We start from the raw sequence: 17,282 nt of genomic DNA on the forward strand, positions 1-17,282 counted from the left end.
CCATGGTGAGAATATTTACACCAAGGAAACTGGCACACGCCACAAATCAGGGCTGTTTTTCCCCTGGAGAGTCAGTTGCTAACCAGCAAACTGATGGAGGTGGGGATGGGAGGGGAGGAGAAGAAAATGCTCCCACAATTCAAGGTGTGCTCTACACACTGAGTGCATCCTTGTAGCATCTGCTGTAGTCCTCCCGACAACTCCTGGGGGCAGATACCGACCCTATTTTATAGATGAGGCAATGAAAACTTAGAGAGAATTCATAACTTGCTCACAAACACACAATACATGACAGAGCAGAGATTCAATGTCAGGTCTCACACTCTCTCTGATAACCATGCAGCAGCCCAAAGAGGCACCCATTAGCGTGCGGCCTTTTCTCGATCTCCAACCCAGCAACAGTGAGATGTTAAGTCAATTTCTAGGGCCACTTAGCATTTAAGATCACGATTTGGACATGAGTATCGTAGTTTCTAAGTCAAGTTGGCTTGGAGGAAGATAGGGAGGAGGGCAGTACCCTGAGCTGGGTACAAGGGAGGGAGCTGACGGTCTTTGAGACCCACGCTTTTGGGTCTCAGTTGGATAAATGCTTCAGAGTCCCAGAAGTTAGGTAACACCTTCAGGTGGGGCCACTTGAAACATTCAGGCACAGAGAGAGAGAAAGTCAAGAGGCCCTGGATCTGAGTGTCAGCTCTGCTGCTTCCCCTGGCTGGGGCTCGGCTCCCTCATCCGTCAAAGGGGCACAATATCCAAACACGCCTGTCCCACCTCATTGGGTCTCCGTGCTGTCAGTCGGGGAGAGGACTCTGACGGCCTCTGGAGTCGGCCCCACCGCACAGATGTGGGGGAGTCATCATGAGTCTCGCTGGGAACCTTTCCTCCTGTTGCTAAGAGAGACAGGACTGTCTGTTCTCCTTTGCTGCCGGCTCTGGCTCTCCCCCAACCCCCAGCTCTTTTTTCCCGTCTATTTTTATACCTCAAGTGCTTCATATGATGATGTCCTGCATGCTTCAAACTAGATGAGGATGTCAGATAGGAAAAGAATCAAAAGGACCTAAACAAGGTGCGAACGTTTTCCTGCTTGAGAAGATGACAGACGGCTGCAGGGGCTGGCGTTCCCAAAGCAAGCCCTTCCGCAGGTGCCGAGAGGAGCTCCTCCGGGGCCCACCGGGTACCCCTGCCCGGCTCTGGACAGGACAGTCCCAGGAGAGGGATGACCGCCCTCCCTTCCCCTGGACGGGGACAGATGGGTGGTAGGAACCCTCCGGGGGCTCCTGGAGGGGCAGTCTGGAAGACCTCAACATGAGGGTTATGGCGAAGAGGAAATTAATGACTATTTAGCCTCAGGTGCCTTTGTCATCTTGTTTAATCCTCACAATAATTTAACGAGAAAACATATTATTATTTACACTTTCAAGTTGAGGAAAGGGGTCCTCGGAGACTGGTAGGAGAAATTCACATCCAAGCTCCAGGGGTGCCAATCAAGTGGGCTTTCCCTCTAGCAGACCTAGTGGAAGAGGGGAGGACACATGGAAGATGACTTTTATTAGCCCTGCAGGAGCTTCCACCCAGGCCCCCTCCAGTCCATTCTCTGCATAGCAGCTGGAGTGAGCTTTTACAAATGCAAATCGGACTATCTCCAGTCCCAGAACAATTACATCCCTCTGAAGTCCAAACTCAGAATAAAATCTAATGGCCTTTCTGACTTCCTCCCATGAGACCAGCCTCTCTCTCTGTCTCTCTGACCTCCCCACTTCATCTCGTACCACTAGTCACCACTCTTGTTATATGCCAGCCACCGTTGGTTTCCTTCTGGTCTTCGAATGCATGCCACTCACTCCTGCCTTGGGGCCTTTGCACTTGCTGTTTTTGCCTTTAATACTGTCTGTCTTTAATGCTCTCCCCCGACCCCGAACCCAGATCTTTCATACCTAGCTCCTTATCATACAGGTCTCGGGTTAACTGTCATCTCTTCAGAGAGTCCTTTCCTACCCACCCAGCCTGATGTCCTGTCCCAGTCATTTCCTATCACGTGTCACCATCTGTTTAAATTGTTGTCATAGCAGTGGTCTGCTATATTTCTTGTTAATTTACTTGTTCATTTTCTATGTCCTCATACTAGAGAGCAAATTTCAAGAGAGTAAGGATTACTTGCCTACCTTTTTGAAAGTCCTACCCCACTCCCTAAAATAGAGATCGGCACATAGTAAGCACACAATAAATACTTACTGAGTGAGTGAATTGTGGCTGATATCTTACTGTCCCAGGAAGGGCAGACCTGCACTGGCTGAAGAAGAAAAGCTCCATCATTTGCCATCGCATGACCGGTGTCAAGCTCTGTGCTTATCTCACTGGCTTCTCACAGCAGTCCTGTGAGACAGACCATCTGATTCCCAGTGTGCCGATGAAGAATCGGAGGCTCCATTATTTGGCAGTTTGCTTAAGGTCACACAACCGTGACGGGAACCCTTGCCTACCTGCTCCTGGACGCACACACTGGTTGGTGGGGAGCGCAGAAATGTGTCTCGCGGGCTTACGCACATGCAAGAGGGTGTGTGTCTGCTGCTGCAAAGCCTCGTGTGCGGAGACTCCAGCGAGGAGGACGCATGTGCTGGCCAAGACCCGAGTGGAAACTGGGAGAGGGCTCCCCCTAATAAACTGTGTTGCTTGGCCTGAAGTCCAGACCTCCCTGGGGAACAGACAATCCTAGGTCAGGACTGCAGAATGGCTGCTACAAGTTGCAGGCCTCGCGATGATTGGAGCGGGGAGAGAGCCTGCGAGCGGGTGCTGAGGTCCTTCTCCTCTCGCGGTGCTCGCATCCCGGCTAGGTCCCCTCCACCGCTGCTGTGGGCGCCTGCATTCTGCGCTAGGTGGCGAAATGCTATGGGGCTCCCCTATTCGGGGGAATGCGGTAGTGATGTATAAGGTATGAAAGATGTGGCCTGCAGAGAGCCGGCACTATCTCTGCCGCTGCTGCTGCTGCTGCTGCCGCCGCCGCCACTGCCGCCGCTGCTGCGGGCGGAGCTGCTGGGAGTGAGCATCCCCTGTCCGGGATACCCAGCTCCTCGACATCCCCCGCGCGCCCAGGCCCCACACGGACCTGCCAGCCCCAGGGAACAAAAGCAGAGCCCGCTCGCCCTCCCTGCAGCCAGAGGATGAGTCGAGAGGGCTGAGCGGAGAGTGCGGTCCTCGGCGGCTGGAAGGTAGGAGAAGGTGTTGCGCTTGCCCGCCCCGGCGTGGGAAGCTCGGGGTGGGTGCGCCTGGCGAGGGTGGCCGCGGGGGCCCATCGGTCCCGCGGGCGATGCCCGGACCCGGCGAGGTGGTCATGCGGAACGCCGCGCCCGCACTGCCTGCTCACCGCAGCCGCGAGGGAGCCCCCTGGGTGGGAATTGGAGGCAGCGGGGTAAAAGTCTGGAGCCCGATGCCGGGCAGTGGCGGCTGCAGAGGAGCTGCCCGCGGCGCTGGGCGGCGCGGGACTCGCTGCGAAAGGCGGGCGGGCGGCGGCTGCAGTGTGCGCAAAGTTTTGGGTGGCGCGCTAAGACGCAGGCGAGGGCGGCCGCGCAGAGCCGCGCAAGTTGTTGCCGGAGCGGGAGGGCGACCCCCGCGGGCCCCCACGCGGACTCGCCGAGCCTGGGAAAAGTGGCTTTTGCTCCCCCCACGCCAGTCTGGGCTGGGTTGACGCGCGGCCGTGTAACCCTTCCCGGCCCGGGGGAATCAACTTCATCCTGGTCGGAGGAGGCTGGACTCAGGCTGGCTGGGCAGCGTCGAGGCTCCGGTCTCAGTCCTTCTGTGATCTTGGGCATTTCTCCGCGCACTCCGGATCTTCTGTTCTTTTCTGTCCACTCTTGTGTCCACAGACCCCGCGAGCTGGCTGGGGTCTTTCCCCCAGTCTGTGGGTTTACCCCTCGTGCCATTCGGACGTATGTTTTTTCTCTCTCCCCGCTACGCCTGGCTCATTGATGCTGCCTTGAAAAACGAGATGATTAATCAATTAGGTTAGTGGCCAATTAGGCATAACCTTGTAGGAAAATAATTATGCCCGGCTCTCTGAGCTTTCTCTGGTGATGAGGTGGGATCCAGCCCAGGTGGAGGGACTGTTCCAAAAAGATATGGCTGATCAGGGGATTTCTGGGAATCTCAGATTAAAAAGATTCAAATGTGTGGTGGTGGTGGAGGTTGTGGGGCTGCAGGAGGGGGGTGTGTGTGGAGGGGTGTGTGTGTGCGTGTGTGTGGGTGGGTAGGTGTCAATTTTTGGCCGAGGAAATGAACCCTTGGCTGCACAGCCTGGGTGGACTTTGCAAGCAGTGTGTTCCCGATAGCTGGGGAAGGTGTGTCCCCTGCTTGGCAACCCAGCCCAGGCTCTGAGAGGCTCTGCCTGTAAAGCGCCTCGCTGGGGTTTTGCTTCTGCTGTGGGAGCCTGAGTTTTCGGATGAATGCATTTCGGCTTCATGTCCGAGGGAGGCATCGCGTGGTTGCGGAGGGAGGTTCCTGTGCTGCCCCTTCCGAGGGTGCACATTCCCCCTGCTCCTGTTAAATAAAGCACTTATTAAATGGGTGCAAAAGGGGGACAATCTGTGTCCAGGGCTGGGAACTTCTGCTGCTGATCGGGCTTCCTTTTGCTTTTTTGGAATGACTGGTGGGGTTTGGCACTGCGGTATTACAATACAGCCATATTAAGAAGGTCTTCAGAGCTTGGAGCCCTCCACCACTGCAGCCCCATCTTCGGCAGACTTCCCTGCTCACATCCCCTGGTCGGGAGCAGCCGTAGATTTCTAACATGCACCTGTGCATTTTAACCCCTTTCTGTCTCTAGTTTAAGCTTTTCCTATCTGTTCATACAGCGGACCCTACGTAGTAGATTTCTGTACAGAAGGCAGAAACCTAGAGGCATTCTCAGAGCACAGGGATTTTTGCAACAGGTCCTAGGGCTGGGTTTTCTAATAATGGGTCCCCTTGGCATTTAGTGACCTGGGGCCCCAGTCTCTCCGCCAGTGACCCGAGCAGGTTGGACCAGGTGGTCTCTGAGCTCCCCTGTGGTGCTGACATTAGCTGGTTCTGAATTTTATGGCTTTTCCTTCTTTCCGAGCTGAGCTGAGCTGGAGGAGTAGCTGAGCAGTACAACGTGATGGTGGCAGTGCCCCCCACTCCCGGTGGAGGGGGATAGGAACTGGCTGGCTGGGGCTTATTAGCAAATCGGAATTGCCCAGCTGGAAGACTGCCTAGTGATACTGGTGTCCAGGGACAACTGGGAGCCACAGGCTCCACCCCCCGTTCTCAAAATGAAGGGCCACCATTCAACCCTCTGTCTTCCAAGATCCTTTTTCCTTGAAGCTGGACTCAGCCAGTCACCTGACTGTGACCATACTTGTTGGTCAGACTCTTGTACTGGCAAAGGCCTTGCTCCTTTTCTAAAAGTGAAGCTTTTTTATATAGTGGGAAAGGATATTGGGGGAGAAGGAAGGGAGAGAGGAAAGAGGGAAAGAGGAAGAGGTGGGGGAGGGGGGCAGTGGTAAGAGAGACAGAGACAGCTCAGACTTGAAATACAGCCAGACAGTGGGAAGGAGGTAGGAGAGAAGGAGAATGTGGGGGAGGGGGCTGCGGAGGGAAGAGGAGGAGGACACACAGGCAGGGGAGGCAAAACAGAGAGGAGGAACGGAAGTTACAGGGAGGGGGAGAGAAGGGCCACATGAAGCCGTCTTGTTCCGTCATATGGCTTAAAAAATGTGAAGGGAACTCCAAGCTGCAGAAGACTCCTTGCAGACAGACTTGCTTGGAACTCTGCTCTGACAGAATCAGATAATTACTTAGGAAATAAACATTGCACTACAGCCAGCCTTTCTGTTTCTTCCTTGGTTGGGGACTCCAGTTGTCGGTGTGGGTGGGGCTCACGGGGAGCTGTCTGCTTAGCAGATGCACTTGCAGAGCCTCAAGAGCGCCCTCCTGCTTGGGTCAGGCTCGGGCCTCCTTGTGAACAGAACAACTTTAGAGGGGGTATTCCTTTGTTTTTACATCTGTCTTCCTCTAAATGAATAACTTTTAAAAAGTGTGTTTTTAATTCGTTTAACCTTGGGTGAAAAAAGAAAAATGAAGGATAATATAGTAAACACTCTTACCTGCCATCCAGAACTGAGAGTGATAGGAGAAGGATTCCCATTCATTTTCTCCTCCCCAGCCTCCTTGTCCCCATCCCAGACTGTCCTCTCAGTCTCCCGGCTGATCTCCTGGCCTCCAGGATGGGCCATCCCCACAGTTTGACGTGATCTTTCTAAAACATAGCTTTGACCATGTTACTCCACGCATCAGAAAACATAAAAATTTCCCTCTTCCCTAAAGCATATTATTGACCATAGACTTTCAGGCCTTTCATAACATGGCCTTCTTGCTCCCTTTTAACGTGCTTCACACACACACATGTGTGGCATTGTACACACACACACACGTACACACATGCACAAACACACAGATATACACATGCACACTACGCTCACATCGCGCGTGCCTTTCATACCTTTGTGGATGTGACCTTCTTTCCTCGTCTGGAAAATACCTCCCTACTCCTTGCCTGCTGAACTCTCCTCGTTCTTTGGATCCATCTCAAAAGTGCCCTCCACTCTGCGGTCTCTTTCCCTCCGCGCGCTGTGTTCCCTTAGCACTCTGAGCGCCCTTCTCTGGAAGGGCTATGTTATGATTCTCCGTGTGTGCGTCTCTCCAAATAGACTGTAAGTTACTTGCAAGTAGGATGACTCGCTCACCTCTTCAATCCCAGGGGACAGCACCGTGCTGGGCACAAAGGAGTATGATTGATGTTCAATGAAGACATTCGTTTTAAGAGCTTCTAAAGGACGATTAACATCTGTGACATCTTTTTCACTTATCTCTTATGCTCTCTTACTCTCATTTTTATTTTCTGTTTTTTTCTTTCTTTTGAATACAAAAATAATACAAGTTTTTTAAAGATTCAAGAAATGTGTAAAAAGTGGCAATCCCTTGCTCCACCCCACCTGAATACCCTCTATTTTAACAGCATATGTTGTTAAACACTTGTGTTTCTTCTTGACTTCTGTTTTGTTGTATTTTCCTAGCTAGATCATATGTAGGGATCATGTACCATGTGTCTGTGCATTTCCCAGTAATGCCTAATGCAGTGTTGTACATGTCATAAGTGCCCCCAAAATATGGACTAAATGAACACATACTGGTTGGGTTTATTTTTTAAATTACGTTAAGTAAATTGCTTCACTAATTTTCACAGTAGCCCTCATGATTGGTATTATAATCCTTATTTTACAGATAAAGAAAGTTAGGCTCCAAGAGATTATATAAATTGGCCAGTTCAGAAAGGCAAGGAGTAGTGGGGTCTGGATTCAAACCCAGATCTTCATTTCATTGCCTCTGCTCCTTCCACTTGACTCTGTAGGTGGGTCTGTGGGTACCTAGAGGAAAGGTGTCTAACTCAGCTCTGTATACCCAGTATTTGCTCATAGCTTAAGGGTTTACGGAGCCCGTAGCCCACAGATGCCCTTCCAACTAGGCGTCGTTGTCCTTTTACAGATGAGAAATGGAGGCACTCATGATAAGTTAATGCGATTTGGCCAAGCCCCTAGAGCTGGGGAGAAGTGGAAGGTGTTGATCCCAGGTCTTGGGGCCAAGGCTCATTCCTCATTCTTAGATGTGAGATTTGGTCCCAGAAGGGGCAGAGAACCTGCTGCCTCCGCTTTAGTACAGTGACTTAATGGGAAATGGGAAATGACTTAATGGGCTGGCTGGTAGGTCTGCTTCTTGAAGAGGGGTAGGCTTTGCTGGCACTCAAGTCTGGGGACTTGAGCTCTGGCAGGGTCCACATTTTCTTGGACTATGGCGTGAAGAGCTTCCTCTGTCTCCTAATCCTGCTCATCTGCATGTCTGAAGTCCTTTGAACAGAACCATGGACAGAGTTCTTTATTTGCGACCTTGTTGAGCAAGTGTGGACATAGCTTGTGGTTCTGTAGGTATGCTGCAAAACCTGATGGGGGTTTGAAACTTTAGTGTTGGAATACTTTGTCAGTGAGGTGGTGGATGCTGCGGGCCTCCAGAACTTGGCTTTGATGGCATCTGCCTTCTGGACGGGACAGTGCGATTACAGCTCCTGTTTTTTATTTTTTTGTTAAGATTATGATAGTTTACAACCTTGTGATATTTCAGTTGTACATTATTGTTAGTCATGTTGTAGGTGCACCACTTCACCCTTTGTGCCCTCCCCACAACCCCCCCTTTCCCCTGGTAACCACTGATCAGTTCTCTTTGTCTATATGTTAACTACCACCTATGAGTGGAGTCATACAGAGTTCATCTTTCTCTGTCTGGCTTATTTCACTTAACATAATACCCTCAAGGTCCATCCATGTTGTTGTGAATGGGACAATTTTGTCCTTTTTTATGGCTGAGTGGTATTCCATTGTGTATATATATATATATATATATATATATATATACCATATCTTCTTTATCCAATCATCAGTTGCTGGGCACTTAGGTTGGTTCCACGTCTTGGCTATTGTAAATAATGCTGCGATGAACATAGGGGTGCATGGGACTTTTGGAATTGCTGATTTCAGGTTCTTAGGATAGATACCCAGTAGTGGGGTGGCTGGGTCATAAGGTATTTCTATTTTCAACTTTTTGAGAAATCCCCATACTGTTTTCCATAGTGGCTGCACCACTGCCCCACCAGCAGTGTATGAGGGTTCCTTTTTCTCCACTGCCTCTCCAACATTTGTCACTCTTGGTTTTGGATATTTTTGCCATTCTAACAGGTGTAAGGTGATATCTTTGTGTAGTTTTGATTTGCATTTCCCTGATGATTAGTGATGATGAGCATCTTTTCATGTGTCTATTGGCCATCCTTATATCTTCTTTGGAGAAATGTCTGGTCATGTCCCCTGCCCATTTTTTGATCGGGTTGTTTGATTTTTTGTTGTTGAGCTGTGTGAGTTCTTTATATATTATGGAGATTAACCCTTTTACAGCTCCTGTTTTTGAGTACTTGAAGAATGTTAGATGCTGGGTTGGGCTTACTACCTGTATTCCCTTATTTAATCATTCTAACAATCCTAGGAATAGCATTATGATCTTCACCTAGAGTAGTGACTGGCACAATAAATATCAATAAAATATTTGCTGAGTTTTTAATGAATAGAGAAGGAAACCACGGAACTGAGATCTTGAGTAACTTGTCCTAGCTTACCCAGTGAGTGCATTTCAGAACCTGGATCTGATCTGAAGTCCTTCTGACTCTAGAAACTGTACTCCTTGACCATACAGTGTTTCTTCTAGATTGGAAATCCTGACCAGGTGACTTAAGAGAACTTGAACTTGTAGATCCCTTTGTCCAACTGCTTTATTTAGGAGAGGGAAAAGTTCACTATGGGCAAGGTGCTTCTCTAACTACTTTAGATGTACTGACTTGTTTCATCTTCACACTCTACAGATAATGAATATGAGGTGCGGCTGGATAGTAAAGCTGGGATTTGAGCGTAGGTAGTCTATGCTCTTTGCTACTCAAGTGTATAAGATTCTGGGACCTGTTTAAGATGCTAGAGTTACTTAGCAGTACAACTGTTATCATCATCATCATCATCATCACCACCACCACCATCACCATTATCATCATTGTCACTGTTGATGCCTTCGTAGCAATTGTCTTTACTGAGTACCCATCTTGTGCTTATGGCACTTTTCATGTTATCCTATTAATTCTCCAAATAACCCCATATTTCCATAGAAGGAAACTGAGGCTCAGTGAGGTTAAATGAATGTTGAGAGTCACGTGGCCAGTAAATGCAGGACGGGGCTGGGACCCAGTGTGTCTGATCTCAACATCTGTTCTCATTTTCTCTCTTCAGACTCTTTTTTCACTGATCCTTGTTGATGCTCCTGGAATCCAGCAAAGCACGAAATGATGAAATTTTTCTTGGTTTATTTTCTCATAGTTAACCCAATGCTCAGAAGGGTCATTGTTTAAAAAGACATAGGCTTTGCGTTTCAGGACCCTGAGGTTTTTCTCCTCTTCCACTGTCAGGCATGCAAAGGGTCACCTGATGTTTCTGTGTGTCTCTTTCAACCTCCTGGAAATGGAATAATAATATTACCTACTGTGCTTCCTGATACAGTGATGGGAATAGAAACGTTGGGGCCCTTGTGACTTTAACTCCTACTTCGAGAGTGAGGGCAGCTTGTGAAGGAGAGAAGGGAGGCTTTCACAGGTTGAAATCAACTACCTTGGGCTGCTAGTGACACTGGTTGGTTTGGGCAAGGAAGTGACCAATACTCAGTGACGTTTAGGCTCTCTCTCTGTTAGTGATAGTGCAAGAATCCTATATCAGTAATAGTTGTCACTTGTGACATAAAACAGTCATATTGTGGAGGGCAGGAGACCCAATGACGTTAGACAACCTTTCAATTTATGTGGCAAAGCACATGAAGTTCCTAGCTCAAAGGCGGAGAATTAAACAAGAATGAATACCAAATACAGGATTCGTTTGTATTCATAGGCTTTTAATAAATAAAAACATTTTTTTCCTAGAATGAGCTCTGAGCTATAGGTCTTGAGACTTCTTGTTTAATTAACATGCAGAATACAACTTCTTGTTTCAAATGACCATTTTTTTTGGAAGCTTGAGCTTAGATCTTTAGTGACATTTTTTCTCCAAGCAAATATTTACAGTCAAGTTGGAAACTGACAGGAAGGAGGGTTCAAAATGAAAATGTTACCAAACTGAAATTTACATATGAGTGAAACACATGGTGTCACCATGGATGGAGTCCTGGGAACTCAAAATATTTGTTAGTTTGTAGAAGGTGAAGAAACCAAGCTGTTTTCATCCATTCCTGTTGACTCTAACAATCACATTTTTGCACGTGTTTTGTGGTGGCCATCTTGACTTCTTATCTGTTTGGTTTTACCAAGGTGGGGGAACCCCAGACACTTGCTTCTTTTATCTTCTGTCCTGGGGAGGCGGACTGCCTGAGGGTGAGTCCACATCTATTTCTCTCCACACTTGTGCTCATGCAGTTCCTCCTGCCTGGACCGCCCCCCACCCCTGTCAGTCTCCTCCCAGCCCATTGGTCTCTGCACCTGCGGTCAGGGCCAAGCGCTGCGGGAGGTTTTTTAGTCAACTCTACTCAGCACTGATGAGCACTGACAGGACTGGCTTTTTATCACTTTACTAATTTTTCAAATCATTTAAGTAATACAAGTTAATTGTAAAAAAATGCAAAAGCATAGAAAAATATAAGGAGTTAGTAAAAGTCATTTGGAATTCCAGTTCTCTGTGTTATCTATCATTTGGTGACCATCCTTTCATTTGTCTCCTTAGGCATATATACTAGCATATGTAGACGGATACAGTTTTACATTCTCTGCCTCACTATGCAAGCTGTTAGCTTTTTATCCTGAACATTTATTTTTTGATATTGTTTTTTGTTTATTTACTTTCCCTTGCCCCGCATGATCTAGAAACCTAGATGCCTTCTGTATCTTTCTCTAGCTCCTATAACGTTTACAAGTATGTGTTCACACACACACACACACACACACACATATATATATATACATACATAGGGATTTTTGTCAGTGATTTTAAAAATGAGATCATATAAACCTTCCTTGGCATATTGCATTTCTCACCTAAAACGCTATGGGAAACTATCTCCTCTCCCCGCCACCAGCACCCCCTCAGCCAGTTGGTATATAGATGTGTCACGCTTTTCAATGGCTCTGTAAGTTTCAGTGAATATGAATATACCACAGATTCTTTCAACCATTTTCTCCAGATGGGCATTTTTCCTCTGTTCCACTAATTCTTATAAACAATGCTGAAATAAGCAACGTTCTACATGGATCATTATCTGTGGATGTTTTAACTCTTGTGAGTAGATTCCCAAAACTATGATTTCTGAGTCAAAGGATATGGGCTCTTTAAAGTTGTAATAGATGGTGCAGTATATCGTTCCAAAGAGAATGTCATGATTCACATCTCCATTGGCATGTGTGGAACAACCTTTTTCTTATGTCTTTGTAAGCAGCACATACTACCTTCGCTTTAACTTTTGCTAACCTGATGGTAAGCAGTAACGGATAGGTACCTGACCAATACCTCATTGCTTTTTACTTTGTCTTTTCTTGATGTCTGCCGAGGAGACATCAGTTCACGTTTCCAGGGCATTTGGATTTGCTTCTTGGTGGTCAGCTAATTCATCATCTTTCCCCCTTTTCCTTTTGGATGGTTTGTCTTTTTCTTATTGTTTTGTATGGATTCCTTTGATATTATGTATAGCAGTCTTTTTTCTGTCGTCCACATTGCATATGCTTTTCTTTCCCTAGAGGTTTGGTCTAGTGTTATAATGATCTTTTTATCTGCCTGTTTCCAAATGAGACCATGAGTTTCTAGACAGCAGTGAGGTGTCTGACTCATCTCTGGGACATCATGTCTAGGGCAATGTCTGAAAGAGTGTAGGCTCAGAATAAATGGTTGTAACACTGAGTACGTGTGTGATATCCAGATGTACTTCACTTAACATTGAATTATATGAAATAATTTATGTCTGTGGCAACATATAGACTGAGATGTTTCAAATAAGTAAAGTTTCATGATGACAAATGTTCTGGAAATATTTATAAGTGAGTTACATACTTCTCTGATTTTTAAAATAGAGTACGACTCAGAAATATCATTATGAATATCAATTCTTGTGTTGGCTATGTACTTGGTAATCTCAAGGGCTATTGAGGGATGCACGACTGTTTGCCTGTGTATGAGTGTCCCCAGACCTATGAATGTGTGCATTTTAAATTCTCCTGTCTCTTTTTTATGCTTTGTCAGTCTCTTCCTTCATGGTCAGATTGTGCTATCGTGTCCTGGGATCGCCAGTTTGTCTTCCTCTAAAAGCAGTCCCCTTCCCTTCGTCGCTCTCTTCGTGCTGGCTGTGGACTGATGTCTCAGGAATCGTGCTCATTGGAAATGTGGATATGATTAGGGCCAATAAGCACCAACCAAGTCTTGGCCTGGGTGCCATTTCTATGAATGAAGGTGTCAGCTCCAGGAAAAATATAACTTTGGCAGTTTAGGGGTCTTTTTTGTTTCTTTCTTTGTTTACGACTGTTTTCTGGAATAGTTAGCTTGCTGGATAAGCGAAGGGGTGTCATGCCATGTCCATTAATTAGGATATAGGTCCAACTTCAAGTAGCCAAGACCCAAAATAAAATGAATTAAAAATGTCTCTAAAATGGTAGAAATATATGTCTCAGTCTTGTAAAAGTCTGGGTGCACAGGGCAGCTCCCAGCTGTGAAGTCATGCCAGGTACAGGGTCCTTCTCACTTGCTACTCCTCCATCCCTAGGACACTGCTGTCATCTTCAGGGTCCACGATGGTACATCATCACATCCTCATTCAAACTGAATGGCTGAAAGAGAGAAAAGAGGTCAGGGGAGGACATCCTCATTTCTTTTAAGGGCATGGCCAGAAGTTGTGCCCATCATTTTTTTACATCATCATTCACCAGGACCAAGTCACCTGGGACTCCTAACAGAAGGGAGAGTAAGGAGTATTGTCTTTATTCTGGAGGGCCATGTGCCAGAATTAGGGTGCTATATTAGAAGATGGGAAGAATGAGTGTTGGTGAACACACTAGTGGTCTCTGCCACGCCTACCCTCATCCTTCCCCGTGTCTTTTCTTGTAAGATTGCCGGCCCTTGAGCGCTGTCGCTACTTCTTTTGCTCCCCTCCTTCCACTGTTGTGTGCAGGGTAAAATAGTTACTCAACAAAGACAGCTCTATTTGTGATCTTTCTCTCCTCGTTTTAGTGGTGGGAAAATGCCTGAAGGAGAATTGAGCTTGCTGATGACACGAAGCTCTGAGACTAGAAACCTTTGGGCTTCTTGGCTGATTTTCCTTTAATTTATCTCATGTCCTATCTAGTCCTTTATGGCTCCACGCAGGGTTAGTTATTCCTATTTCTTATTCATCCCTCATTTTCAGTTTTAAGAGGTTCAGGTGTGGAGACCACATACTTTGGAAGCAGGTGTGTTGGGCAACTCTGTGAGTGTCAAGGGGGAAATCAGCCCCTGCAAATAATACAAGTGAGCCAGAGTTGGAGATTATGACCTCTTTTGCAAAGAGGGTTTCCTGGTAATCAACAGATTGCATCTCCTAGCTGAAGTTTCTTTACCCCGTGGGCTCCCATTGCCTTTCTGATTAACACAGGAGCACCCCTTCCCTTACTCCAGACTGACTCTGGAATTGGGTTTACTCCAGCCAAGCGGCTGATTCTAAGTGGTCGCCCTGCTTCTGAAGCATAAATGCAACTCATTTGCTGTAGGTGTGGGAGGATTCCGAGGGGTGATACTTAACCATGCCCTTTCTCCCTCTAAGCTACAAAGACTGGGAGATGAGCACTGGATGAAAACATGGATCTTATTCCTGTTAAAACTCAATTGGAGAATTTAGGTTTTGCAGCAACAAAAGTTGGAATCTGACTTTGCTACCATGTAGTTATATGTCTTTGGGCAAGTTAGACACCATAGGGCTGTTGTCAGAAGGCTGAATAAAATAATGCCTGTGAAGCGCTTAGCAGAGAACGCATAGTAAATACTCAATCAAAGTTAGCTGTTCTTTCGATTATAAGATAATCACTGTTATTGAAAGTGTTTAATAAATGGTAGTGATCACTAGAACCCTTTCCAGACCAAAATGTAGAGTGGGGATCCGTGACACCTCCTATGGGCTGTAGAACCCACCTCAAAATACTTTGAAGCCGCCAGTGGATTGAGAGGAGGAGTGAGAATAGACAGAAATTGACAGAAGTCACCATCAGGCAAAATCACTTACAGAGCAGTTCAGTGACAGTGTGAGACAGTGCCTCTCGACATCAGGTTTCAGTAATTGACTGTCACCAGGATTTTACTAACAGTTTCGCCTCCTTTACATATTTCTTTCTTTACTCCAGAATTTTTCCCTAAAAACAAAAAACAACTACACTGAAGTGACACTGAAAACAGTGTCAAAACGTCAGTGAAGGTCAAACATTTTCCAAGGGATTGCCTGGAAGCGCTCCTCCCGCTGCGTTCCCTCTGTGAGGGCGCGATGTTAAGACAGTGGGAGCTCCGAGCGGGTGTCGACAAGCAGCTTGGAATACGGCAGCTGTCTCCTTTGTGCCGAACTCCCTGCACAGTGTCTTACACAGAGCAGATGCCCTTCCGTCTGTGCATGTGCAGAGCACCTTCGCTTTCTCTCTTTCCCCTGTGCGTCCACACTTATTTCACTACATTCAATTCGACAAACATTTATGGAACCCCTACTGTGTGCAGGGAGCTCTCCTGATTCTCCGCTTCTGTGCTTGTTTCTCTCACCACGTTAACGTTATTACTTTATTAGAAGTAAAGGCTTGTGTCAAAAAAGAAATACACTAGTTGCTGGCGTCTACTGTTTTTAAGGGGACAACAAAAATGTTTTTGTTACTGGTTTCTGTAGAAACATGTTTCGTTTTGGGGGCCTAAATGGAAGTAAAGTGGGAAGAACAGTGGCCTGGAGGGGATGTGAAGACCAAGGACCTCACCCTAATTTGACATGTGACCTTGAGCATGTTGTTTAACGTTTCTGGGTTCCACGTTTCCACTGATTATTAAGGACCTTATATATTATATAAAGCCTGATATATTATGATTCAGAAAAGTGTGCAAGGACTATGACACAGTCTGGGTCGCTGTCCTGATGGGGGCAGTGTAGTGGATGTGGAATTAGAAGGCTTGGTTTGATCTGTGGCCTTGACATTTGGCTTGTGTGTTGTTGGCCTTAAGCTCTCAGCCTCCCCAAATCCTTCCCCATAAAGTGGGGGTGCTGCCTCTCGCCCTTCTTGCTGCAGAAAGCTGTTGAGAAGCTTCAGAGAGATGACGCATGTGAAAGTGAGCAATGAGTGACGGGGACCGTAAACACAAACCTGGAAGCTATTGTTACTGCTAATAATCATCTGGATTTCAGGATGTTATTCCAGACAACACTTTTGCATTTTGCCTTCCAGGTTGTTTGAAGGAAACATCACCTTTCTGTTTCGGGGCTTTTTCCCCCGAAAGCGGTCTGGGAATTTCTCAAAGGCGCGGGTGCTGTGTCCTCTGTGTGTCTTTCCCGTCACACCTGTCTTGGGCCCCAGCGCCTGTCTGAGTGCATAATGTCTTCTCTGTTGGCCTGAAAGGAGACCATTTGTCCCCTGCTAAATGAGCTGTTACTGTGCGCCACTGTCCCCTCGACACCTGGGGCGGTATTCACGGGAGAATCCAGCCGTGGATCTCGGGAGCCTTTTTGAAAAGTTTATTAGAAGAAGGGAGAAACCATTTCTCTGCAGGTGGTGCCCTCCGTCACTGGCCTCAGCCCATTAGTCAGAGGCGGGCACCTCACCTGGGGGAGGCAGGTCTGCAGGCGCTGCTGGCTGCCAGGGCGGCCCAGCCCCCACAGCCCCTCCCTGGCCCTTCTGCTGCCCCTGCCTCACAGGGGCTGAGTAACTCTAATCGGACGGCACGGCACGTGGCTGCATGTGGTTGGGGCAGTTTATCGAAGCCTGCCTCCAGGGGCACCTTTCCTTTATTGTGGCCCCAGGCCTGACCTAATCTCTGTCTCAGACTGGGCCCTTTGGGCTCTGCCCACTGTGAAGGGCCTGGCTCCGAGAGACAAGGGGCAGCTTCTGTCCACACCGTGGTGGCCAGGTCTGCTCCATAAGGAGCAGGCTGCCCAGTCAGCTCTTTCTTTGGGTGCCTGGATGGCTTGGGGGTTTCATTCACTGGGGAGGATGCTGCTGTATGACGCACCAGGTGCTGGTCAGCTCAGTCCTGGGTCTCTTGTGGCATCCTGTGGACGCCCGATGATTCCAAAGGGCAGGAGAGAGAGCCCGAGAGATTATTTTGTCACAACACTTACCCCACCCCTCCCTCTGTACACGCCCCACACGCTCTCTACAGAGAGGCAGAATGAATTGGTGACCCAACCAGGACTGGAATTCAGGGCTCCCGACCTGGAAGAGAACATGTGTCTGTCTCCTGCATGGGGGACGCTGCTTCCTCATCTCTTCACCCTTGTGGGCCAGGTGTTCAGAAAATCCTTATAAATAGATTTGCTGGGGTCTTGGAATAGGAGATTTTCATGGTTAATCATTTGATTGCTGGGTTCAAATCCTGGTTCTGGAACTTGTTTAACATCTGACCTTCATCGAGCTATTTAACATCTCCAAATGTCAGTTTCCGTTGCTGTAAAATGGG

The 17,282-nt window shown here is 47.5% G+C and overlaps 1 protein-coding gene and 1 long non-coding RNA gene across 3 annotated transcripts in view; one reads left to right on the forward strand and one right to left on the reverse strand.

Moving 5' to 3' along the window:
* Positions 1–1,349: 1,349 nt before the first annotated feature.
* LOC139045302 (uncharacterized) lies at positions 1,350–2,742 on the reverse strand. The gene is made up of 3 exons (XR_011503370.1): positions 2,478–2,742; positions 2,230–2,370; positions 1,350–1,507 (listed from the first exon to the last, which is right to left on the reverse strand). It is a non-coding gene; the product is annotated as an uncharacterized lncRNA (long non-coding RNA).
* A 110-nt stretch (positions 2,743–2,852) lies between these two features.
* The window catches only part of DAB1 (DAB adaptor protein 1), a 1,086,856-nt gene continuing 1,072,426 nt past the window's right edge, over positions 2,853–17,282 (forward strand). For both annotated transcript variants that reach the window (XM_070509805.1, XM_070509809.1), the window contains exon 1: positions 2,853–3,203. The gene's annotated coding sequence lies outside the window, so the exon portion shown is untranslated. The remainder of the gene's footprint in view (positions 3,204–17,282) is intronic.

The sequence above is a fragment of the Equus asinus genome, chromosome 5, assembly GCF_041296235.1.
Source record: "Equus asinus isolate D_3611 breed Donkey chromosome 5, EquAss-T2T_v2, whole genome shotgun sequence".
NCBI classification, from domain to species: Eukaryota; Metazoa; Chordata; class Mammalia; order Perissodactyla; family Equidae; genus Equus; species Equus asinus.